Source organism: Saimiri boliviensis, chromosome 5 (genome assembly GCF_048565385.1).
Source record: "Saimiri boliviensis isolate mSaiBol1 chromosome 5, mSaiBol1.pri, whole genome shotgun sequence".
In the NCBI taxonomy this organism is placed as follows: domain Eukaryota; kingdom Metazoa; phylum Chordata; class Mammalia; order Primates; family Cebidae; genus Saimiri; species Saimiri boliviensis.
Genome location: NC_133453.1, coordinates 20,928,791 through 20,955,535, shown reverse-complemented (window position 1 = coordinate 20,955,535; position 26,745 = coordinate 20,928,791). Strand labels below are relative to the sequence as shown.

Below are 26,745 nucleotides of genomic sequence, written 5' to 3'. Positions count from 1 at the left end.
ATGCCACATTTATATCTACATGTTATAGAAAAGGCAACAGAAAATTGCTTTGAATAATGGAAATACCTCTGTATCTGAATAATTTAGATACTGAACCTATTTTCATTTGCATTTTACACATGTATACTAGTCAGCCCACAAAATGCTGAACAAGTAGAAGAATCAATATCTGAATTTAATTTTGCAAAGAAATTTAAAAGCTGGTAGAAATGGAAGATTAGAAGAAGGATCTTATTTCGTCTCATCTCATGCACTATTATACCATCAAATCAAATCTGAGATTAGAGTGTGAGTTGTTGTTTCCTTTTAAGAAACTTACTTTTACAAGTACTATCTATATTTAAATTTATTTTAAGATATCTTTGATATGACTGGAGTTATAATTATTATATTAGGTTTTTATTCTTGACAGTGTACATACATGTTTTTGTTTTTACTTTTGCTGGTAATGCAAATTAAATATTCTGTTTTCTATTGTCTTTATAACTTATTAACCTGGTTGTTGGTGGTCTATCTTTTGTTCTCTTTATATTGTCATTCTCTTAGATTGGAGAATCTTTATTGTAACTTTTAAGTCTTGTCTCTTTTCCATGTATGTTCTTTTCTTCACTAATTCCATGTTTTTGATAACACCCATCTTGAAATCTTTAGATCATTTTTCCATGACTCTTGATTTTAAGAGAGTTCTTAGTGCTTCTTTATAATTGTGTTATCTTCTCTAATACGCAATTGTTAACAACCATAACATAAAAGTAGGATCAAGCATCTCTCCTCTGCATTCCTGGCTTTACATAGCTTCCACTGGGGCTTTACAAATCTCTGCCTTCAATGGCACAGGTTAATATCAATCCTTTATTAACATATACATTTGAAGGAAATGTGGCTGTTTCTGCTTTTTTCTTTGGGTGGGAAGACAATTTTAAAATCATGTTTAATAATGTAATTGATTAAAATCAAAGCCTCCATTCACTGAGTGCTTTCCTGGACATAAAGCATTATATAAGCTTTTTTACATATGTGATATGAGTTAATCTCAGGACAATGCTGGGATGTAAAGTTCTAATTCCACACCTCAGAGGGTTGCTTAAAGAAACTGAACCTTGCAGAGGTTGCTTATGGATAAATGTCACAGGGCTGGAGAGTGGTAGGAAAAAATGACATTCAAATTGAAATAAAATATAGGTCTGTATAATCCCAAAGCCTAAGCTCTTTCCACTCAGGTAAATATTTCTGAAAAGTTTGAAAATATTAACTTAAAGGATAACAGATCCATGAAGATTTATTAAAGAACTTGAAGTGTTTAAGGGATATATGTGTGCCAGGAGTATACTAGGTACTCACTCCTTGTTTGCTTTAGACTGGATGATTGATGGATTTATTAATAAATCAATAATTTCAAAGATAAATTATTTTGTGGAGTCTTTTTGAGCCAGAAAACTAACCAGGTTGGCTTCTTTTTCTGATGCACTTTGCATGTTTGTGTATTTGGTGCTGTGGAGATGTTTCAGTCAAGTGGAGAAATTCATGGTTTGTGTAGGTGACTGGGAGTTGATTAAAGAAACATTGTATGCCTTTTCCCCATGCGTCTTGCTTTGGCTGTCACACCACCCGAGCTAATAGCCAGGGCACCTGCAATCTGTGGGCTCAGCAATTGCTTTTTGGGCTGACAGCAGCTGTCAGCTGAGGGCCCAGGGGATTTCTCATCACAAAGTGATCAGATGATCTCATCACAAAGAGGAGGTTGGAACTTTGTCCACTTCCTGGGCAAAGAAGAGCTCTCTTCTGGTTAGGATGTAATCAGGCACCCTCTTCTAATCAAATTGCACATGGGTGCTTCCAGTTACTTTGAGCTGGTATCTTTGCATCCATCAGCAGATTGACTGGGGAGAGACCCAAGGGGAGGGGGGCCTGTGTTTCCGTTGAAGACAGCAGAATTGTCTTCTCTGAGGCACTGAAACAGTTTTCATTTTTATTTGGCTAAATCACAAGATTCAGCAGCAATGGGGAAGGCTGTAGAAGTCAGGAAGTAAGCCTAAGAATATGTAGGTGTCAGAGCAAGTATTGTGGGTCAGAGAGGCATGTTCTTGTTTTCATGGGAGCAGACGGGAACCATAGGTACACATCCATTGTGGCCTCCCAGCCAAATCCCTGCAAGAATGAAAGCCTGGCTCACTTCCTATATTATCCTTTCTGTTCTGTGTTCATTGGTATTTGAATAAATGATATTTATACAACACCTGCAAGAAGCCAATCCCAGTGCTAGATGACACTGTAGAAAAAATGAGAGAAGAAAAATTCTGGAATTTAATGGAATGTATGGACAGAAGATTTTTTATATAGGTAAGACTTAGATGACCACATGAGATGGCATGGAATAAAAAGATTAATGATGCATTCAGCTGCCAGCACCACTGGACTGCAAGCTTCATGAGGGCAGCTGCTCTGGGTCTTCACTAGGGTATCCCCAGCACCTAGAAAAGTGCAGGACTCACAAATTTACTGAATGAGTGAATGATCAGAGCATAGAGGAAGGTGAAGCAGTATGTATTATAGCTAAAAGATTAGGCTATGAGATTTCAATCATGGGCCTGCCCCTCGCTGTCTAATATTGGGCTCATGTTTTAATCTCTCCAAATCTCAGTATCCTTATCTGCAAAATGGAATTTACACAAGCAACTAATTTATGGCATTGTTATGAAAATGAAGTGAGATCATATAATAAAGGAGATAAGCACATTGCAATGTTTATATTAAAGGGTCAATACATCTTAGTTATTTTTGGTATTAATGGCTAGAGTGTCAGTATGGTTGATTTTACATGGAGATGAAATCAATGGATGGAGGCAAGACTTGCGATCTACTGGCAGCTCTAACACTCACAAGATGGAACATTTGGGGCAAGTCAGTTCCTTTTTCTGGATCTCCAGTTCTTCATTTAGAAAAGGAGGTGGCTGGAAAAGATGGTCTCCAAGATTGCATTAGACATTTTCAGTTTGGAGCGGGGTTGCAAAATCAAATGCCTGCAGAAACCTGGCAGGTAATAGTAACATGCCGAGTGAGCTAAGTGTAAGAAAACCTTGATCTCAGCATCAGGGACAACTGAAAGGAGTGGAGACTCAGTAAACTGAGCACTGCTGCTGAATCCTGCCATGGGGAAATGCATGCCCCGCAGTACCATATATTCTGAATTTTTTCAGAGAAGCTGGGAATTCACATTTCCTATGAATTCTTGCAGTTTTTGAGAGCTAGGAATGAATTCAGTTATTTGTCAATTTGTTTTAAATATTGTTTGGGCCACCATTTGTGAGCCAAACAAAATATGTCCGTGGGTCACTGTGGTTTGCTGCTTCCTTTTGAGTCCAGGAAGTTAAGAAGAAGCCAGGGTCTGGAAAATGAGAGTTTTCAGGGCAAGTCTTAACAAAAGCAACATCACTTGCTGACTGTGAGATAGAGTGGCTTAGCCTCTGCTTTGCTTATAAAAATTTCTGAGGATGGATGATCCCATGCCTACCAATACAGAAAACCATCTGCAGGTAGTGAGAGGACTGAAACTCAATCCTGTTCCTGTCTGGGACAGAAGTATTTAGGTTTTTGCTTTCTCTGCTATTTTCAGCCACATTTGAGCTGTTTAAAATCCTTAAGGGTGTTAAGAATGGCATAAGACTCCTGAGAGGGGACCTAAGTTGATACATACCCATGTGCCACTTTTCACGTTTAAATAGGAGATTATCAATTAGAAAGGGGGATGACCTCTCAGAGTTTCAAGATTAGGGGGACATGTAGTAGGAAGAAGCCTCCACACCCGGGTATTTTTGGTATGCTTTTTATAGGATGGAAGCAGGAGACATGAGATTTAACCACATTGTCCAGAATCACAGTTTCTGAGTTTGAGGTCTTGGGAAAGACAGAAAATCCCAGTGAATCTATCAGTCTAGCCAGGGCCAATCAAGGATTGTGTGAGATTCAGGCTGCTGGTCCAGAAAGAATGCCCTTCTGGATGGGTGGCAGTCAATTTCTACAGATGGAAAATTCATCTTGATTCAACCAACTGACCTCATGTTGGCATCAGCAGGAATCAAACTGAGCATGATATGGTCTTTAGATCATTTAGCAGCCGACTAGATCAATTGCTTTTTTTGTAACTGCGGCTTTTCATTTGGCATCGTAAAGATGCAACCTAAATAAAGCATTAGCTTCTAGAATGTGTTTAAATTGAATTTCTGGATACTTTGGCATGTATCCAGTTTTAAATATGTTCTGATCTAACTCTAATCTCTAATCAAAGGATCCTAGTATATGGAACATTCCCGTTAATAATGATACCTTAGACATCCATTAAGTCTGGACATTAATTTTATGGAAATTCTCAATACATCTCCATTAGAATTTTTTTCTGGGGAAAATTAGTAATAAAAGCTTTTAATAAATGTCATAAATATCTATGTTCAATCACACTATTATCCAAATTAAAGCCAGACCAAAATAGAAAATAGTTACCCCTGCTGAAAGTCACGACCTTCAGAAGACATTTTGAAGAAAGAAATTATGTGCTCTGTTATTACTCAAAATGCGTTTGTTACAAAGAATAATCAGCTAGTCGGAGCAAATCGCTACTTATTTGACTAGTGTGTGAACGCCCTAGTCTTTCATTGCGTGCCTAGCAGCTCATGCAATAAACCCTATGGTCCGTCCAAGTTGTACAAACAGGCATAGCAGTCAGGAAAGTCAAGGTTTCTTCTTTGACTAGATCTGAGATCCCCAGCAAGTGATTTACATTTCTTGAATCTTGCTTCCACCATCTTTAAAAGGAGTCTTACCAAGTAGGAGTACGATAGATTATGAATGGGGAACTCTAACACTGCTTTTGACTCACGGGTGGTGCTAAATGCAAGCCATTATTGTTAATATCTGGTATTGAGGGGGACGTAGGTGTACAGGTTTTCTGAGGATGGGAAAGAAGGATAACGAGGAGTGAGTGCTGTGTTCTATGCAGACACGTTTCTGCCCTTCTTGGGCCCTTTCTTGTGTTCTTGGTAACCACTGAGCTAGAAGTGACAGAGGGAAACACGTGCTCATGTGCTCTACTTCTTTTCTTTCACACCTAAAGCTATGGGCTATGGCATGATTACTGCCTAATATTTGCCTCATTTGACCTGGCCTCTAAAACCACAATAAAGCAAATCCCGTTCTTAAGAAATGAGGGTGGTAGAAGCTTACTGGAAATGTGGAAAGACAAGACACAGAACCAGAAACGCTGGCTTCCCAGCTGCTAGATGGGTGTTGCCTTGCTTTTGGCCTTTCTTATTTGGCCAACACCTCATACTTTCAAGCTTCAGGCATCTGGTCTGAGACTCCTTTGTTTCCTGACCTTTTGGCCACCACCTGCGGTCCTTGTACGTAGGTGGCTATAATTTGGAAACATTAGAAGTCATCTAGCTAAAGGATTTTCAACTGTTTTTTAAAGACAGCATGACTGTTTCTTTAAACAAAATCTTACGAGGAAATATAAATGAATAAAAGAGATAAAAACTATAATTGCTCTGATTTTAAGCAAGAGTGGATGGAGTAGAGTTTTTCCCATTCATCCTCCTCATTCCAGCCCCCTGCTATTTCCAGGAATAGTAGTTAGAACCGTAGATTCTAGTTTGATCTTCCCTGAAAATAAGTTCCGAGAGGATAATTGATCTGCTCAAGGTCACACAGTTAATTAATGGAATGATGAGTCTAGGGCACAGGTGTTCTTACTTGAGGGTGATCATATTATTTGCAGCTCTGGTGTTGGACTATAACATCAGAAAATTCTCTCCCCTTTATTCCCTGTGCCCCTGCCTACCACAGCCCTGATAGAATCTTAGGTCAGTGCTTCTGAATGTAACAGAATAAATGTCTGGTTTGCACACATAAATACATGTGTGGGGAATGGATGCTAATATTAACAATGGCATCACATAGAATGAGTAGCATAGGCTTTTATTCAAAGGACTCATTATTTCTGAAGACTTTAACCACTGAAGTTCTGTATGCATCCAATCCAGGATTTAAAAAAGCTTTTTAGAATTTTTTTTTTTTTTAACTATCTCCGACTCCTCTATCCTTCCTCTGGCTCTTGCTTGCTTTTATGTCTGACTTAAATGCAGCTTAAATTTCCTAAGAACTAGGAAAGCGCTATCTCTTGCCTGACTCTCAGATTGTAGATCAACTGGCTCATGGGAGGGTGGGTCCAGCTCAGGCAGATTTTAACTGAACTCCATCTTACTATGTTGCAGTGTAAAATCAACAGACTCTACAGATAAACAAGATCAGATTGAGTCTATTACAAAGGAGAAAACTGTAGAAAATTTGGCACACAAAGCTAAGCAAATGGAAAAAATAGAAGTCACCCACAATTAACAATAATGCAATAGTTAAAACATTTTGGTATGGTCCTTCTCTTTTCTTTTTCTTCCTTTTTTTCCTTTTAAATAGAGACTTAGTTTATCTTAAGTTTTCCATGATTAACAATGTGTTTTTCATTCTTTTTTCCTTTTATGAACAATGTTGTTACAAACACTCCTGTACCTAAGTTTTCCCATGTTCTTTTGATATGCTCTAGTAAGTTGGCCAAATGGGTTAATGGAAATGCGAAATTTTAAGGCTTTTGATATATGCTGCCTGTTTCCCAATTTTGATCTTTCTTTCGAGCTTAGGTATGGTTTATTTATTTATTTCTCTACCAGGCTCTTTTTTTTCAGTCTGTTACTGAAGCTCTAAGCAATCCTTCTGTCTTATAACACACTCCAGTTCTGATTATCACTAACAAAACCCATCAAGAGACATTATTTCCACATGATCATAAAGGTGTCTTTTACAGGTGGACAGTGAAAAAACGAACATAATTTGAGTTGGTGGCTCAGGCCACTTGCACCATTCTTTTGTTCTATTTTTGTTTTTCGTGTTGTGGGTTACACTTTTTGAGCACTTGCTCTGTGAGCCAGATCCTGTGCTGACTAGTTGACCCTCATCATTTCATTTAATCCTCAAATTGATGAACGTTTCTCATTTGACAGAGAAAGAAACTGAGGTCCAGCAAGACTGCACCTTGTTGAACGGTACACAGCTGATTTGGTCGGCAGAATAGTAGCCCCTAAAGATGTCCATGTCCTGATCGCTGAACCTGTGAATGTGTGATAAAATGGATTTAGGATATATGACTAAATTAAGTATCTTGAGATGGGGTGATTATTCCGGATTATCTGGGTGGAGGCCTGATGCAAACCACCAAGGGCCTTATAAATTAAAGAGGGAGGTGGGAGGGTTAGAGAAAGAAGAGACATGAGGATGGAAGAAGCGGAAGAAGAGTGATGTGATTGCTGAAAGGGGTGCATGCGCCAGGGGGCACGGGTGACCTCCAGGAGCTGGAGAAGTCAAGGACACTGACTTCCAGAAGGAGAAGTTAAAGAACTTTCCTAGGATCTTACAATTAGCACAACTGTCACCCAGATGGCCCCAAGCCTATACCCTTTTTATTTTCTACTCCATGCCTTTGTGGACAGTTTCAACTATTTATGGAGAACCAAGAATGATTTTAGCCAAAGTTGCTTCTTCAAACAAACTTCCAAACTCTTTGAGGGAAACTGGTTTGGATAGGAAGACTTTGCTACTCACACCTGTAAAAGCTGATCTATTCCTTAGAAATGTATTTGACTGTCAACCAGAGTGGGTGTACAGCTGTCAAGCTAGCTTTCTGCAATGACAAGTGTATTGCAGATTGGCATTCGGCGTCATCTTGACTGATTTTAATTATTCTTTGGGTTGGAGTGAATACAGCTTTTGTTCTAAAGTTGATAATGATAGCCTTCTATTGCCCCTTTTATTTCCACGAGGGATGTATCTACATTTTAAAATTCCATTACGTACACATCTGTGGTTACTCTCTTAGTTTTCTAAATGTAATTATCCAGCTAGGCTAAATTATGGAAAAGAAATTAAAAAAATCTTTTCCTGCCAACAATCTGAATCTGGCCAGCACATTCTTGGTGGTTCAAATGTTGGGTATAGTTTCCTTTTATTCTTTCTTCTTCTCTGCTGCTGCCCCCAGATCCTTTTAAATTCCAACATACTTTTTAGTGGGACTGATATTTCTTAAGGTGTTTCTTTGAGCAGTTCACTATTGCCAGCTACATATTTGTACGTATTTTGTAGGAATTAGGTATATTATAACTTTTATATTAATTTTGAGTTATTGTTACATAGAAAGCAAAAAATACACATGGTAGCTTTTATACATTATGAGATATTCATAGAATGAAGTCATATTTAAAAATCACAACTGGGATTTGGAATGTGGCATTGGCACTATGTATGTAATACACAATCTATTTTTAGTGAGAATAAAAATAATTGCAACAATTCTTAACAAAATTGGCTTAAGTTAAAAGGGGTTTAGGTGGAACCATGGCAATTAAAAAATAAGAGATTCTAAGTTGTTTTTAGTTATTCAGTTGTGCTTGGTCACAGACGCTATAAAGCGCTAACTGTTCTTACTCACACATCATTGATGGGGGGGTAGACTGTTACAGCGTTCCCGGAGGGTGAACTGACAATGGCATGATGTATATAAACTTAAATATGCGATTGCCTTACACCCTGGAAATTTCACTCCTGGGTAGGTGCCTCAGAAACTTGCAAAATTTCTCAAGAGACAGATACAAATTAGGATGCACCCTGCTTACTATTTATGGTGGCAAGTGTTGGGAGTAACCTGGGTCTCCATCCCTGGAGGAATGGCTTTCTCAGATCTGTTCTGTGTTTTTGATAGAACACAATAGTCAGAAGCAATGTGCTGGGTTGCCCTATCGCAACATGGAAGTCTTACAAATAAGTTGGGCTGCAAAAGTAAGCATTGCATTAGGAAGCATGTGGTCTAAAGCAGTGGCCCCAACCTTTTTGTCACCAGGGACTGGTTTTGTGGAGGACAGTTTTTCCATGGTTGGTGGGTGGGGTGGGAGATGGTTTCAGGATGAAACTGTTTCACCTCAGATCATCAGTCATTAGATTCTCACGAGGAGCATGCCACCTAGATCCCTCACATGCACAGTTCACAATAGGGTTCGCACTCCTGTGAGAATCTAATGCTGCCACTGATCTCACAGGAGGTGGAGCTCAGGCTCTAATGCTTACTTGCTTGCCCCTCACCTCCTGCTGTGTGGTCTGATTCCTAACAGGCTACAGAATGGTCTGTAGCCTTGGAGTTGGGACCCCTGGTCTAAAGGAAGAAACAGTACTAAGGAAAAGTCTTCATCATTCACTCACTCTTTACAAAGAGGCAACTGCTGGAGCTGGCTGGCCTGGCTTGGAATCTCAAAATCTTCTAGCTTTGTGATTTCTGTCTAGCTCTGTGACTTTAATCAAGTGATTTAATCTCTTTATGTTTCTGTGGCCTCAACTTCAGAATGGGCAAATACTAGTACAGAGATCCTAGGGCTTAAATGAGTGAGGCATAAATGAGTTAATATTTATAAAGTACTTAGAGCAGTGACTGGCCCATAGTAAATACCAAATCAGTACACTATTATTATTATTCACTGGTCAATGAATGTTTATTCATTATTAAGTATCAAATGTCCGAGATATACAGTACTTATGTCATCCAATCAGAGGAGGAGGAGCCAGAAAAACTGATAATTTGATATTCAACTGTAACTGGGGTCATATGGTATGATTCTGGCCCTGGGAATGCCAATAAATAGCAGGGTATTAAAGCAACCTTGTTAGTAATTTTCCTTTGATTGTGTAAATTTAATATTGAGTAAAATACACAACTCTGAATTGAATCTTACTAGCTGGCTACAGTAGATGACAAAATACTTCCTTGGATTTCAGAGATAACCACAGCTGCCCATTTCTGCATTCTGGCTGCATTCACACACCTGGCTCTCTGAAGTCAAAGCTTGTTGGTCACCGTAACTCTGCTCCCAGATGCCTTGAATCCCCAAAAAGCATGCAAACAGAAGTAGGAAAGTGGAGCGAATAGGGAAGGGCCTGGAAAAACTGGATATGAGCATTGAAATGTTGGACTCTGTTCATACCCCAAAAAAACATTTATGGATATTGATCAGTTGTAGCCTAAGAAGGCTGAAATCATTTCCACGTGAGTGCTGAGAGCCACAGAGGTATCTTTGCCCTGCATGCATTTTCTTTCAACTTGTTCTCTTTTCTAAGCTTGGCAAGAAAGGTTTATTCAGTCCTACTTAACTCATGGTGGAGTATGGTATCCTCACAAACAAACCGTAGCAGTCAGTGGGCCTCTATTCAAACTGCACTGGGCCCTTTTATTTTCTCCCTAGACCTTAGGGGTGGCTGACCCTAAAACATCATTGGGTGTTGGCTTGGCTCCATTCCAACCAAGTCACAATAATGAGATGTTTACTGACCTTTGGGTTTGTGTTTGTTTTTTTTTTTGCGGGGGAGTCCTTAACCCTAAATCATTTCTTCTCAAACTTGGTGGCACAGTAGAATGATCCAAGGGCCCTTAAAAAGTACAGATGCCTTTGTAGGGGTCTTATATCGTGAGTTTTAAAGGTTTTTTAGTGATTCTAACATGTAGCAATATGCGAGAACTTCTGCCTTAACCCATAATCCACATGGGCTTCTCAGGGGTCAAGTGCACCCTTGGATATAAGCTGTTGCGTGTGACCATGAAGTGTAGAGAATTATCCTCCAAGAGTCTCATGTTACCCATCTGAGGGCTGCTAGAAACTTTTGCCGTTTTTCCAAGATCACTGTTTCCATCACTGAGGACTGAGGTGACAAAGGCTGAACTGAGATACAAATAAAAGCAGCACAACTTGAATCCTAACAATGTCTAGCTGGTTCATAATGACATGATTTCTTCTTTTCACTAAACTTTGTTCAGAAAAACTCTTAGGGAGGTTTTCTCTGAAAGGGAGATATATTCTTTTGTTTTCTGTTATCAGATAAAAATTACAATGAGTGTACAATTATAAATAAAGAAAAACATATATGTGTATGTATATATGTATATATAATATTAATGTACACACATATGCATGTACACGCACACACACACAGACACACACACAGACACCCTACAGTGGAGACCACGAGACAAGGTCTGAAATGGGTGGGGGCCAAGTATATTTCCATTTACTTCTTGTACATATTTTCAAGAAGGAAATGAAAAACAAAAGAGAGAATTTCAGGATCTGTTGTTGTGGAGGTGGTTAAAAATCTTCCGGGTGAGCCTCATGGGTTCTGATGAACTGTTACAGGCAGTTCAGTTTATGTACATTTCATTTAGCAAATTGCCTTTCTTTTATGGTTTTTATTTTCTTGATTTTGTGTATTCAAATACTACTCCATCTGCCAAAGGTCACAGATCCACCCAGGCACCAGCAAGACTTTCCCTTGAGGAATGGAGTTTTTGATGCCCTCAGCAGGGGGTTTCCTGCCCCTGATGCTACAAAGTTAATTACTGGAACTAACACCATTTCTAGTCTGTCATTCTGCAGGCCATGCATACTCCTGCAACTTCCAAAAAATTGTTTTGGGGCTTCTTAGGATACTGATAACCCTGTGTGGCATATAGTATCATTGTATTCTAAGCACACACCCCAGGAGATCTAGAGATGTGTGGTGGAGAGGCTTGCGCCTCAGCATGTGCTGTTTAAACACTTTTCAGTGTTATCCAGACTCCTATCTTACAGATGCTTAACAGAATGTGAAACGAATTAACCATTACAGACTGTGGATTTTAGCATGACTAAATAGATCTGCATTGGCAAGACAAGTTTTTCAATATTTGAGAAAAATACCTGAGTGCATGCTCTGATATGAGCTGATACATTACTTGGGAAGTGGGACTTACTCTCTGAAACCAGAAAGGCTCCATACAATATGAAATGCACATTCTTCCCACTTCTATAAGCTTATTTCCTCTTAAATATTATTTCTACACTTTTGGTAGCTTTCTTTTTTTTTTTTTTTTTTTTTTTTTTTTGAGACGGAGTTTTGCTCTTGTTACCCAGGTTGGAGTGCAATGGCACGATCTCGGCTCACCGCAACCTCCGCCTCCTGGGTTCAGGCAATTCTCCTGCCTCAGCCTCCTGAGTAGCTGGGATTACAGGCACGTGCCACCATGCCCAGCTAATTTTTTGTATTTTTAGTAGAGACGGGTTTCACCATGTTGACTGGGATGGTCTCGATCTCTTGACCTCGTGATCCACCCGCCTCGGCCTCCCAAAATGCTGGGATTACAGGCTTGAGCCACCGCGCCCGGCCCACTTTTGGTAGCTTTCAAATGGTAAATGGTAGTCCCCCTGATCCATGCATAGACAATTGAGAGATCGAATAGAACAATCATCTAATGGCTTAACTCTATTTTTAAATAAAGTATATTGTTAAAATAGACCAATCAACTTCTGTTATTTTCAACACACATCGATTTTGTGTTTAAACTAAAATGGCAATTGGAGCAAGTTGTCATAAAATTATAGAGCTGAGAAATAATTGAGATGTTACTATGTCTGACCATGCTTAATCTCTTTAAAAATCTGCCCCAGCAATGAATTCTGTAGGCCTCTGCATGAATGGAACACCTAGTGGAAGCTCTCTATTCCAGGAGTCTGCTCCACAGCTATCCTAAGTCACCTGCTCATACATCTGTCTTTTTTTTTCTTTTTCTTCCACGTCAATACCTTTTACTTGTTTTCTAGGTCATTTTCCTAGAGCTTCAGCTTTATGGATTGAGTACTTTTCAATAGTTTCCAGCCTGGGGCCTCCTTTTCTGGCTTCTCAGCTAATTACTTACCCCATAGAGTTAATTATTTCCTTCATGGTAGAAAGAAAAGTGCCTCAAAGACAGCTCCTTGTCTGCTTGGAGCTGTCTGCTTGTAACAGCTAGACCATAGAGTTCTATAGGACATAAACAATTTCACAGAATGTCAATATTAGACAATACCCATCTCCAGTGTGGATGGAGCAAGACAAAAATAAAAGAACTCTAGACATGTCCGAGCAGAGTCAAAGACAAGAGCATGTCCAGACTGGAATGGCCAAACATTTCCCTTCCTGGGCTTATATGAATCATTGCTGCTGCTTTATCAATTGTAGCTTTAGCCTCACTGTTTCTCCTATTAGAAAAAAAATTATTAAGATATCCAATAATATAATTGCCCTCCTTTTCGATAGTGCCTTATGTGAAACAAAACTGCTTTCTTGAGCCTTTCTTTAAATTACCAAATCCAAATCCTAACACAAGGCAATTCTAAAACCCTGTAACTGAGATGCCCATTTCATGGTTCTCCATAATGTGGTGTCTTCTTCAATGTAATGAGCCAATACACCTGATTTTGTTGAATATGGGTATATGTCTGGTGCTTTTGGGCTGGAGGGCATTAGCAATGGAGACCTAATCTCTGTGAAATAATTATTCAATGACAGCAACCCTTCTTGATATAATCTACGGTCTCTCAAATATCTAGTACCAGCCTCGCAACCAGTCCCACCAGGAACAGATCTGTCCTATGAACAGACCTGGGCCCAATTTCTTCTTCTAACCCAATTTCTTCAATTTTCAAATGAAACAAAACCAAACACAAACATTTTACCTTTCTGAGTCCATTAGGTAGTTAGTGGCAAAGTGGTGATTAGCACCCAATTTTCTGATGCCTGGTGTGCTTTTTCTGCTCTACCGTGCTGACTATTCAAAGAAGTACAAATCCCAAAGTATAATGCACCTTTGAGCACTAAATTCAATTTACTATCCATCTCTCCTTAATTGAGTTTGGTTTCCATTCTCTCCTTAGAAAACACTTTAACCTTCAAATATTGGGCTCTGTCCAAGGCATGGCTACCCACACGTTACTTTGAGCTTTGATTTTAAAAGCTCCTATGGGTACTTTTGGAAGGGGCATTAATTTCTTAGGTGTAAGAATCTTATTTAGCTATTAACTCTGGTCAAAGCTGCTGTTCCCTTTTCTGTTTAGAATTGGCAGTGAGTTCTGTAGTGTAGCTAACCAATGAGAGTTTTTATTTTATTTTTAAAAATCTCTTACCTTCCATAGTTAAGACAGAGAAAGCTTCAGAAAGGAAAAAAAACGGAACAAAATACAAAAATTCTACCACCTGACTTTCCTGTGTTAAGAAATGGTTACTATTGAGACTGGATTCTCCCAGATGATGTTTTTTGCCCCGACTCTTTTACTTCCCTTCTTTGTTAATCTCCAAGTTTTCTACCTTTGAAAGAGAATTCTTTAAACATGCTATGGTTTTGCTACATGGATTCATGTCAGAGACACACTGCTTTTTGAAAAGACTTCCTTTAAAAATACACTTTTGAAGAGACAGAATAGTTTGTTTATAGAAATCACAAAAATAATATTAAGGAGTTTCTAAGTAAGAAAATGGAACTTTGCTATACAACAAACCTGTATTTATTATTTTCATATTGCACACATTTCAATGTCTTTTGAAAGAGGGTAGACAAATATTGATATACTATTTTTCCATTTAACATTATATAATAAATATGGCTTCTTATTTTTATATGAATTCCATTGTAAATAATTTCAAGGAAGCAGAATATTATTATGTTAATATGTCATAAATCTGGTTTGGACATTTAATTGTTTCTGGTTTTTGAGTTTCTTTTTTTTTTTTTGTTTGCTTTGGCAGTATAGAAAAGACTATAGTAAATACCTTTGTGTAGATAGCCATTTGATTCTTCTGAATTCTTTTGTGTTAATTCTCAGAATTTGGGTAATAGTATTGCTGTTTAGAGAACAGGGTCATCTCTGTGGCTGTCCTTATAGATTACCCTATTGCTCACTAAAAGGTTGTAGGCTGCCAGGAGTCCTTGTATTACTGAAACCTCATCAAAATTGCATATTATCACTAAAAATATTTGCTCCTTGATTTTAAAACTATAATATCACACCTCTGCATTATTTTGTTTTGCATTTCTTTTCCATTAAAAGGGAAAATTATCTTTTATCATGTGTTTACTTTTTTTTTTTTATGCAATGGCAATTTCAAGTTCTGATGCTGACCTAAGGTAAATAGAAGGCTACTTATCTTTTCCTGCATCTCCAGTTGTGCACTTTTTAAGTATTCACGTTCCCACCCTGGAAAGAGGCCAGACTGCTCTGGAATTTGGGAAACATTTGAGAACAGAAAAGCATGAATCTTGTAGTCTTTATCTAGTGAAGAAATGGGACCTTTTAATATGCTTCTTTGCACCCAGAATTTATTTTTAAGACCTATTTTGTTCTCCTGGCTTTTGTGGGCATTTTAATTTTAATTCTATAATAATTTTCATTCTTTCTGGTTTTCTTTAGCTGTAATATTTATATTGTGCACTTACCTTCTCTTCATAAGTTGGGAGTAGTATATATGCAGTATGGCAGATTTTCTTTTTTTTTCTTCTTATTTAAAAGGCAAAAGTAACAATCATTAGAGTGAATCGGCAACCAACAGAATGGAAAAGATGTTTGCAATCTACCCATCTGACAAAGGGCTAATATTCAGAATCTACAAAGAACTAAAACAGATTGATAAGAAAAAAACAAGCCCATTCAAAAGTGGGCAAAGGATATTAACGGACACTTTACAAAAGAACACATATATGAGGCCAACAAACACATGAAAAAATGCTCCTCATCACTGGTCGTTGGAGAAATGCAAATCAAACTACACTGAGATACCATCGCACACCAGTTAGAATGGCAATCATTAAAAAATCTGGAGATAACAGATGCTGGAGAGGATGTGGAGAAATAGGAACACTTTTACACTGTTGGTGGGAGTGTAAATTAGTTCAAACATTGTGGAAGACAGTGTGGTGATTTCTCAAGGACCTACAAATAGAAATTCCATTTGACCCAGCAATCCCATACTGGGTATATATCCAAAGGATTATAAATCGTTCTATTATAAGGACACATACACACAGATGTTCATTGCAGCACTGTTTACAATAGCAAAGACTTGGAACCAACCCAAATGCCCATCGATGATAGTCTGGACAGGGAAAATGTGGCACATATACACCATGGAATACTATGCAGCCATAAAAAAAAACATGAGTTCGTGTCCTTTATAGGGACTTGGATGAACCTGGAAACCATCATTCTCAGCAAACTGATGCAAGAACAGAAAATCAAACACCGCATATTCTAACTCATAGGTGGGTGTTGAACAATGAGAACACAATGGACACAGGGAGGGGAGCATCACACACTGGGGTCTGTAATGCTAGGGGAACTAGAGGAGGGACAGCGGTGGATGGGGAGTTGGGGAGGGATAACATGGGGAGAAATGCCAGATATAGGTGATGAGGAGGAAGACAGCAAACCACATTGCCATGTATGTACCTATGCAACAATCTTGCATGTTCTTCACATGTACCTCAAAACCTAAAATACACACACACACACATATGTGTGTGTGTGTGTGTGTGTGTGTGTGTGTGTGTGTGTGTAATATATATAAAAGGAGGCCAAGAGAAAAGTTTCCTTTCTTTAAAGGAAGTGGGAATAACCTTTTGCTGGAAGAGAAGTTTCACTTGCTTGTGAGAAGTCTACGTTATATGTTTTCTACATGTTTAGCAATATTCCCTTTTAGTTGAGAAAAGTGTGATGGTTCTTTCCTTAGATAATTCAAGTTTCCAAAATGATAATACTCTTTGGACAATACTTCATGTTTTCTAAGTTAAATTTAAGATTATGGGGACAATGGGATAAATTATTTGTAGATAATACTGGATGTTCCAGAAAATTCAGAAAGCCATTCACTATAACTCTGGGCTATCTATGCATAGTCTTTTAACCAGATATGTAAAAACATGCAACTTTATTTTTATGGTGGACCTCACCTTGCTTTGAACCCCTCAGTGTTGTTTGTGGTGGAATGGGGGGGCTTGATCTCATCAATCAAAGATGATTTAATCAGTGGTGTTTCTATTACTTTCTTTCAAATTGTCATTTGAAAGCTCAAAGCCAGTTTTCTTCCTTTGAAGAGATCTCCTCTCTTCTTCCTTCTTCCCAATCACACGTAGTGCAAGATAGTCGTCTGCATAAGCTATGGAGGGTGGGGATTGGGTGGTAGGTGTTAGTGTGTCCTTGCTTGATTCCTCTGAAAGGTCCTTTGTTCTCTCTGGTCACTGGCATTTGGTGCTGCGGCATGCTGAGTGTAGCTGGGCTCACCTGGTTTAGGGGAAACATGTTGGCTGCTTTTGCTGAAGACCACAGTCCATGCCCTGGCTGACCTACAATCTCAATAATCCCATGCCAACCCACCGGTCCCCATAGGACTCCTTGCTGACAGGATTTGCTGAAATTTCTGGGCTCCCAGATGTCACATTTGGTCACAAAGATCTGCTTAGATACCTACCTCATCAATTTGGCTGTATGCCCAAGTTTTATCTTCTCGAGGAAGCTAAAGCTTTCTGTAGTGTTCATCTTGAAAAGCAAGAGGCAGGTACCCTTCCCTTTGGGGATCACCCAGATTAGTCTGGGAGCTCCCACCACTTCCTTTTCAAGCCTGAGGGTTTATGCTCTCCCCTCTTTTGGCAGTAATTATGGGATAGGTTTTTTTTTTTTTTTTTTTTTTCCAGGTGGCAAGAATCAGATTACTGAAAAGGGAAGTGTATCAGAAGCCATATCCAAAATGTCATTCTCATTCTAGCATTTTGGAAGATCCAGGTGAGGTTAGAATGAATGGGAGAAATGAAGAGGTGAATTTCTTGGTATACATGTTAGAGAAAACAAAAAACTGCTTATCATATTTAAAAAGATGCTTGAAGGCTGCTTTTATAGCTGTCTCTAGGGCTGCTTTAAATAGTTGACATGTACATATACATATGGCACATGTATATACACAGGTATTAACACAAACACATGGTGTTTGCCGTTACTTTTTTTTTTTTTTTTTTGAGACGGAGTTTCGCTCTTGTTACCCAGGCTGGAGTGCAATGGCGCGATCTTGGCTCACCGCAACCTCCGCCTCCTGGGTTCAGGCAATTCTCCTGCCTCAGACTCCATCCAGAGTAGCTGAGATTACAGGCACGCGCCACCATGCCAAGCTAATTTTCTGTATTTTTAGTAGAGACGGGGTTTCACCATGTTGACCAGGATGGTCTCGATCTCTTGACCTCGTGATCCACCCGCCTCGGCCTCCCAAAGTGCTGGGATTACAGGCGTGAGCCACCGTGCCTGGCCCTGTTCTAAGTTTTTTTTTAAATCAGAATTTTGCAGCCAATTACACATTTACCCTATGTCTCAAGTCTAGTTAATAAATAGATTTCCTCGTTCTCTCCTTGTTTGCTTATAATTTGAAAAGCAATTGCTTGACATATTTGGACTGACTACTGAATAATAGCAGTAAAATAGCTGTTACTTATAGGATATGTCCTATGTAGCGGGTAGTTCTACACCCTTCAATTTCTTAATTCATTGAATCTTCCTAACAACCTTGTGGGGTGGTACTCATCAGTGGCCAGAGATTATTCTGATTGGTAGTCATCCCGTCCTTCAGCAACTCTAAGTTTGGCAGAGACTAAGAACCTGGGGCAGTTTCTGGGGTGGTGAGATGTAGACTCTCTAGCTGGCTTCTCCTTGGCCTGAACCAGAATGCATACGAGTGGTACAAGGCAGAGTTAATGCCACCCTGAATTGTGTCCCATCTCTGCCCATGCATAGACTTTTCTGCTGTAGTGAATGCTCCTTTTGATGAGTAATACAGGAACCTTGTTTAAGTGACAAGTATTTGGGATTGTTACTTGTGCTCATGACAAATTCCTAAGAGGACCATGAATGGTTTGGAAAGGATATGGGGGAATAGGTCATGTATCAAGAAGTTCTTCATCATGATAAAACTAAATATATTAGTCTCTTCTTGCACTGCTATACAGAAATACCTGAGATTGAGTAATTTATACAGAAAAGATGTTTAATTGGCTCACAGTTCTGCAGGCTGTACAGGAAGCATGGCTGGCAGTGGTGGTGGTGTCTCAGGAAACTTTTAATTATGGCTCAAGGTGAAGGGAAACCAGGCACATCTTGCAGACACATCTTAAGTGGCTGGAGTGGGAGGAAGAAGAGAGGAGGGGGCAGTGCTACACACTTTTAAATAATTAGATAACCCACTCAGTATACTAAGAACAGCACCAAAGGGGAAATTCATTCACTTGATCTCATCACTTCCCATCAAGGCCACCTCCAACACCAGGGATTACAATTTGAAATGAGATTTGGGTGGGGACTCAGACCCAAATCATATCACCACATTAGACCCATTCTACAACAACTCTTTATCCTTTTATGATAATGTCTCAGGATGACCAAAACATTTCTTCTTGGTTCTCACTCAGATGGAATTCTTCCAGCCTTAAAATATAAACTACTCCTCAGGAAGCACTCTGGCTTACTAAATAAACAGTGAGTGATTCTCAGTGCTCATCACAGTGCTGGGCACTTAGTCAATGCTAAAAAATGTGCTGAATGAATGAGTGAACAAAGTTCCTCCTCATGATAAAACTCATTGGTCTTAGCTTTTATACTGTTTCTTTTTGTAGACCTTTCCACATTAAGTATTTGCATATGTCTGTATTTTCTGAATAAATAACTCTAAGTTTCTTGAGGATAGGAGCCTTTTTCCTATTAAGTTCTCTAAGTCCAGCACATTGTACAGTGCCAAGAGCAGAGTGGAGGCCCTCAATATAGGTCTGTTGAAATTTGGTGAAATGAAGGCAGCGTGATCTGATATTTTGACTGGCTTTCAGAAAAATCATCTAGTGTAGGAATAGGAAAAAAAAATGAAGGGAGCCAGGGCTACACTCCCCGGGAGTGATAAATTGAGAAGTAAGTTTTAAGCCTAGGAGTGCATTTCAAAGCAAATTGGCAAGAGATATGGGCCATAAGCACATTTCTCAAGGTCTGTGTCATTCCTTCGTGGAGTTTTTAGAGGCTGACATAGCCTGGAATGGTCTTCTTTACTGACCTCCTGTGTCTGCCATTAACATCTTTTGTTTGTTATTGGTTTCCTGTCCTGTGCTATTAAGGGCATCTTTCAATGTTTATTTTATCTTTACAGCTTGATTCAGAGCTATTTCAGGGTGATTCTTTCTTGGGCTTTCTTATATCTCCCTTTCTGGGTTCTGGGAGTCTGCTCACCTCTTTCCAACATCTCTTTCTTTATAGCGAGCCTCGGGGAAACTCCCTACCCTCCAAAAGCCTCTTCCCCACCATTGTGTTTGAGGTTTCTGGCTCTAGTCTTGTAACTCTCTGATTTCTTAGTGCCTTTTCTGCTTTTGCAGAGAAGTTCTGGTTCAATCACCTGCTTCCTTCTGATTTGCAGCTTTGCCTTCAATGAAATCCTTTGGATTCCTTGCCCTTAAAACTCTGGTTGCAGGCCAGTCCTGCCTTTTTCTCATTTCTCCATCCAGTCTGATTCTCATAGTTTTCCCAGGTTCTTGGTTGCAGGCCCTGGCTTGTCTTGGAGGAGAGTTTGCCCAAAGTGAAGCACTGAGTAAATATTTGATACTGGATGACACATGCTCTCCATAACTATTTCTTCCATTCAAAGAGCTGTTGCTATTAGTTTTTTTAATCAGAGGAATTTTATCTTAAATGTGTGTGTGTGTGTGTGTGTGTATACACACACACACACACACACAAATGTTAGGTTATTTAATTCCATCTAGATCTTAGGAAAGCATGGATTACTAAAATTTCAAATGTGGTACAATATTTTGCTGCCTCCTTATGAAGCATGACTTGGAAAAAGAAATACATAGTCATCTGGCTGACCCTGGTTGCTGTCTTGGGTAAGTCATTTACCTCTCTGAACTTGGCTCTTTTCTGTAAAATGGAAACAGAAACAGAGATCATAGATATGGCATAGAAGTTTTGTGAGGCTCAGTTGTGGAAGAATTGGTAAACATTAAAGTTTAAACTTTATTTGTTATACACATGTAAACATTACTATTCTTATATGTGACTAAAATTATAGCCAAGGAGTCTAAAAAGAAAGTTTTCCTCCTACCCAAGAGATACCAAAACAGAATACTGTGTTTTATTACAACTAGCTAAAACAATTAAAGAACTTGGAACCTGAGTGACTCCCTTACATCAGTCCTTATGGAAAACTTTCTTTACCTACAAACAATAGGACCTGTTGGAACACTCATGTACATAGCACAGTACTCTTGGCTCATTCCGCACTGTGCAGAGAGCAAGTTTGACATAACCACTATCCACTCATTTGCAAATGCTGGTTGAACATCCCAAATCCAAAAATCAAAAACTAAAACGATCAAACATCCAAAATGTTTTGAGCACCAACATCATGCTCAAGGGGTATGCTCATTGGAACATTTAAGATTTTAGATTTTTGGATTTAGGATGGTCAATCAGCAAGTCTAATGCAAATATTCCCAAATTTAAAAACATTCGAAATTTGAAACACTTCTGATCCCAAACATTTCGAATATGGAATATTCAACTTTAAAATCCCCAGCGTTTATCTTTCACCTATTTCAGTACATTTATTCACTGGAATATATTCTCTTGCCTGGCAACCAAATAAAATGATGCATTTAAAAATACATATATTTATTATTACTATTTAAGTCCAACAAACTTTTGTTTTGACAGCATTATCTGCTGTCCTAACCTCACCTCTTCCTGCATTAGTCATGAGTTTTCTTCTTGCTCCATCTAATTAAGTGCTGGGAATACATCTACCAACCTGAAGTTCCACCTCCTCCATGATTCTTCTCTGATTCATGTCCAGAGATTTCCCCCTCTGCTGAATTTATTTCATGGTAAGGAGGGTTTGCCATCTTTTGGCGGCCCTTCTTGCGTTTCTCCCTCCTGATAGCACCTCAGTGTCCTTTGGGGGAATTACTCAATGGATGGCAGTGCAGAGAGGAATGATAAACCCAGAGGCTCTGCCCTCCTGTGTAAGAGGCTGAGAAGTCCATACAGGTCTCTTTCACTAGATCCTTCCTATTATTGCCCCAGTATGACCAAAGGGACCAGCCCACTGGACTCTTTCTACTGAGACTTTGAATGCTGAATAGAATCTTGGAAGACACAAAGAACTGTTAATTCATTTTGAGGCTTCATGCCTCTTCAGCCTTCTTTTCTATCCCATGATACCCCATGGGCTTACGTTAAGTTTCTTTTCTACTTCAGTCACTGTTTCATGCGGCAAACAGAACCCTAAATGGTGTGTTATTTCTTTCATTTAATTAAACCTGCCATCTAATGCAGGTTTAAACATTTCCTGAGTGCTTGTCTTGTCAGCTAGATTATTCAACTAGATTATTGTATTAGCCTATTAGTCTATTAGTCAACTAGATTCTTTGCTCCATGAGGTCAGAAACCACATCTATTTTTCTCCGGATGCCTCTCCCTGTCAGTATCCTAGGGTGTATTTTATTACAAATAGCTAAAACTCTTAAAGAGCTGTAAACCTGATTGACTCCCTTACACCACTCCTTACTCAACTTAACTGAAAGTTTTCTTTACCTTCAAACAAGAGGATGTGTTGAACACCTATGTATACTGCACAGATCTTTCAGATTATTCCACGCTGTCCAAAGAGCTAAGATTGCATGAAGTTTTGTTGATTAGTAGATGATAGACAGCTGGAGCTTCTTAATATCAGACTTGCCCTCCTAACCTTTTGGGTCAATGTGCTCTAAAGAGCTGTGGCAAGGATGCTGGCTCCACTGCTGCATGTTTGAGTGCCTCTGGACAAGTCTTTAGAAATTTACCTTTAATTTGCTTTTGCTTCCTTCAAGGGGAAAATGAGAGGAATAAATGACCTCAGCTAACTACACAGAAGTGATTTGATGCCAAATGTGGCTGTGCTCTGAGCTTCTTAGAAGGATGTAATGTATAAATACCATATAGGTATAACCAGAAAGATTTTTAAAAACTTATAAAGATTTATTTTTAAAAAATGTACCCTTCCTGCTCCTCATAACCCTTTCTTATTAATCTTCCCCAGGGATATGTATATTTCAATAGGAAGAGTGACACTGGAGTTGGACACTTCCCTGTTTCTTCTCTCCCTCTTTCTTTCTCTTTTGGCTCACTGAATCTGCTGTCATTACACACTGACACTTTACCTGGTTAGGCCTGTTTATCCACTCGATATATCTTTATTGGGCACCTACTCTGTGTGAGGTGCTGGAACAGGAAACATCTGAAAACATGATGTATAAAAATACTGTGCTCGGGCCAGGTGCGGTGGCTTATGCCTGTAATCTCAGCATTTCGGGAGGCCGAGGTGGATGGATTATCTGAGGTCAGGAGTTCGAGACCAGCTGGCCAACATGGTGAAAACCTATCTCTACTAAAAATACAAAAGCTTAGCTGGGCATGGTGACATGTGCCTGTAATCCCAATTAGTCGGGAGGCTGAGGTGGGATAATTGCTTGAACTTGGGAGGCAGAGGTTGCAGTGAGCCAAGACCACACCACTGCCCTCTAGCCTGGGCGACAGAGTGAGACTCTGTCTCACAAACAAACAAACAAACAAACAAAAAGAAAACAACAACAAAATAACTGTCCTTGGTCACTAGGTAAGACAGAAATGCATGCATCCCTTCATGTATTCATTCAACAAATATTTATGGAGTTGACTATGTGCCAGATACTCTTCTAGGTTCTGGGATATGGTGGTGAATAAATAATGTAAACAACTCTTTGAATTTTCTAGGATACATGCTACAATAGAGGCACATGGAAGTTTCAGTGAGACTGATCTCCCAAGGGAGCCCTCCTGGGACTGAGTCTTGAAAGGCATACATGGCAGGAATTAATAGGAGCAGAGGAGGACACAGATGAACTGGTGCGGGTTGTGGGGACTGGAGTTCCATATCGTTATAGAAGAGCAGAGCAATGTGAAGATGGATCAGATTAAGGACCGGGAGCCAGCGGCAGAAGGGACTGATTATTTCATGAATATAAAACAAGTCCCTGATAACCTGAAAAAAACATTTACCTGTTTGAAGCTTCCTCCTCCAAATTCGACCCATCGATGATGGGTCTGAGAAATCTTACCTTCTTGGTTTGCAAGAGGCATTTGATGTTTACTATTCAATCTTTCTACAGAGCAACAGTTGCAGGATTGGAAATCCTTTGGCTTAAAAGCAGCAGCTACATAGCGGGGTATTCCTGAATTTCTCTCATAGACAGAGGACATTTTTATTGTTTTAAGATGCAAGCCAAGTATTATCAGAAGGCATAGGCACTTGGGAGTTACCAAAATTTCAGATGATTCACAAGCTGGCTGTTACAGACCATGACATCTTGATTTAATGTTCCCTGGTGAAGAGAGAAACACAGCAATTTTTAAAACTGCATCCATGACTCCATTTGGGTTGCTTTTGAGCCATTTGTACGTAATTTAGGATTTATTGGATTTTTTTTTGAACATTCATGTGTAATTCCAGGCTTAAGAGTTGCTCTGCAAACTGTCAAACATTTATATTGTTTTTGCCAAATGTATTTATTATTTACTGTACAGTCTATGAAATATTTACACTGATTTTTAAAGAAAAGATATACATTATTTACATTGCCTTGAACTTTCTCTTGAAGCAGGTAAAATGACAGCACAGAAGGCTGGAAGATTCCCAGGCTGCCTCTCAGGTTTGTCAGTAACTGCATGGAGCCTCTGTCCCTCAGGAAAACACCTGACAGTGGAGTTACGTAATTTAAACAAGGTGAGGACCACCCGGGTTTCCTAGGAGCCCCTACTTCCTCTTAGTTCTTGGGTCTCTAATGGCAAGAGGGAAAGTTGGAACAGTCCCTACCAACGTCTCTCTTTATTCTCCCAGGTTTTCAGGTGACTTTCTCTATAGGACAGGCAGCACCTTGATTTTCTCTCTAGGACCCAAAATATTCCTAGCTGCAGAAGGAATGATTTTTTTTTTTTTTCAGGAAAATAGACTTGAGGTTCCCTAGATCAAACTGATCATCAAACTTAACCAACAATAGTATTGGTAGCAAGTATTCTACCTTATTTATGTGTGTTTCAAGTATTCTCTGTCTTATCCCAGGAGATTTGAAGTGTGTCAGTTTGGGATGCTGCCTGGTAATCTGTATTCTTAAAAATGTGTCTGTATGGAAGGATCGCATGAGGCCAGGAGTTTGAGATCAGCCTGGGCAACATAGTGAGACCCTGTATCTATTAAAAAAAAACTTAAAAAATAGCCAGGTAGGCCGGCTGTGATGGCTCACACCTGTAATACCAGTGCTTTGGGAGGCTGAGGCAGGAGGATCATGAGGTCAAGAGATTGAGACCATCCTGGCCAATGTGGTGAAACCCTGTCTCTGCTAAAAAATACAAAAATTAGCTGGGCATGGTGGCATGTGCCTGTAATCCTAGCTACTCAAGAAGCTGAGGCAGGAGAATCACTTGAACTTGGGAGGTGGAGGTTGCAATGAGCCGAGATTGCGCCACTGTACTCCAGCCTGGTGATAGAACAAGACTTCATCTTAAATAATATTAATAATAGCCAGGTACAGTGTCATGTACCTGTAGTCCTGGCTACTCTAGAGGCTGAGGTAGGGGGAGCACTTGAGTTGAGCCCAGGAATTGGAGAATTCAGTGAACCGTGATTGTGCCATTGCACTCCAGTCTGGGCAGCAGAATGAGACCCTGTCTCTAAAAGGAAAAGTGTGCCTATCAATTCTGATTGTCTACTAAGTGTAGAAGCCTTTGGAGGAGAACCTTATTTATGTGCATTTTCTTTCAGTTTAAAACATACTTAGATGATCCTCAGTCTCTTCTCATCTGGCTGTCAGCCCTCTCTTACCTTGTTTGTAGATGTCTGAAATCACCCTACTAAATCTTGGTGTATGACTCACTTCTACTCAGGGTTGGTGTGGGATATTGGTGTGGAACATTATCAGACCTGCCATTAGCACATAACCTAGCAAAACAAAGTGGATTGTTCTCTGGGTTATCTGAACTGTTCCATTTTGCTAAACTGTCATGTGATTTTTCTCCATGAAATGTATGATTTTTGAGGGCCAAACAATTATTTTGTAAATATACTGAACAGTGTCAGAAATATCATTGAGAGATCAAGCAAATTGTCCTTTTTTAAAATTTATTTTACTTTAAGTTCTGGGATACATGTGCAGAACATGCAGGTTTGTTACATAGGCATACATGTGCCATGTTTTTTGTTGCACCTGCCAACCCGTCATCTAAGTTTTAAGTCCTGCATGCACTCGTATTTGTCATAATGCTCTCCCTCCTTTTTCCCTCCATCCCCCAGCAGGCCCTGGTGTGTAATGTTCCCCTTCCTGTGTCCATATGTTCTGATTGTTCAACTCCCACTTATGAGTGAGAACATGCAGTGTTTGGTTTTCTGTTCCTGTATTAGTTTGCTGAGAATGATGGCTTCCAGCTTCATCCATGTTCCTGAAAATGACATGAAGTCATTCTTTTTTATGGCTGCATAGTATTCCATGGTGATCTCGGTTGGTTACAAGTCTTTGCTATTGTAAATAGTGCTGCAATAAACATACGTGTGCATGTGTCTTCATAGTAGAATGATTTATAATCTTTTGGGTATATACCCAGTAATAGAATTGCCGATATTTCTGGTTCTAGATCCTTGAGGAATCACTTACTGTATTCCATAATGGTTGAACTAATTAACACTCCCATCAGCAGTGTAAAAACTTTCCTCTTTCTCCATAGCCTTGCCAGCATCTGTTGT

The 26,745-nt window shown here is 39.3% G+C and overlaps 1 long non-coding RNA gene across 1 annotated transcript in view; it reads left to right on the top strand.

Moving 5' to 3' along the window:
* LOC141584448 (uncharacterized) overlaps nt 1-26,745 on the top strand; it is a 388,524-nt gene that overhangs the window by 184,036 nt on the left and 177,743 nt on the right. Inside the window, exon 3 of the long non-coding RNA XR_012517501.1 lies at nt 24,611-24,735. This is a non-coding gene — a long non-coding RNA (uncharacterized LOC141584448). The remainder of the gene's footprint in view (nt 1-24,610; nt 24,736-26,745) is intronic.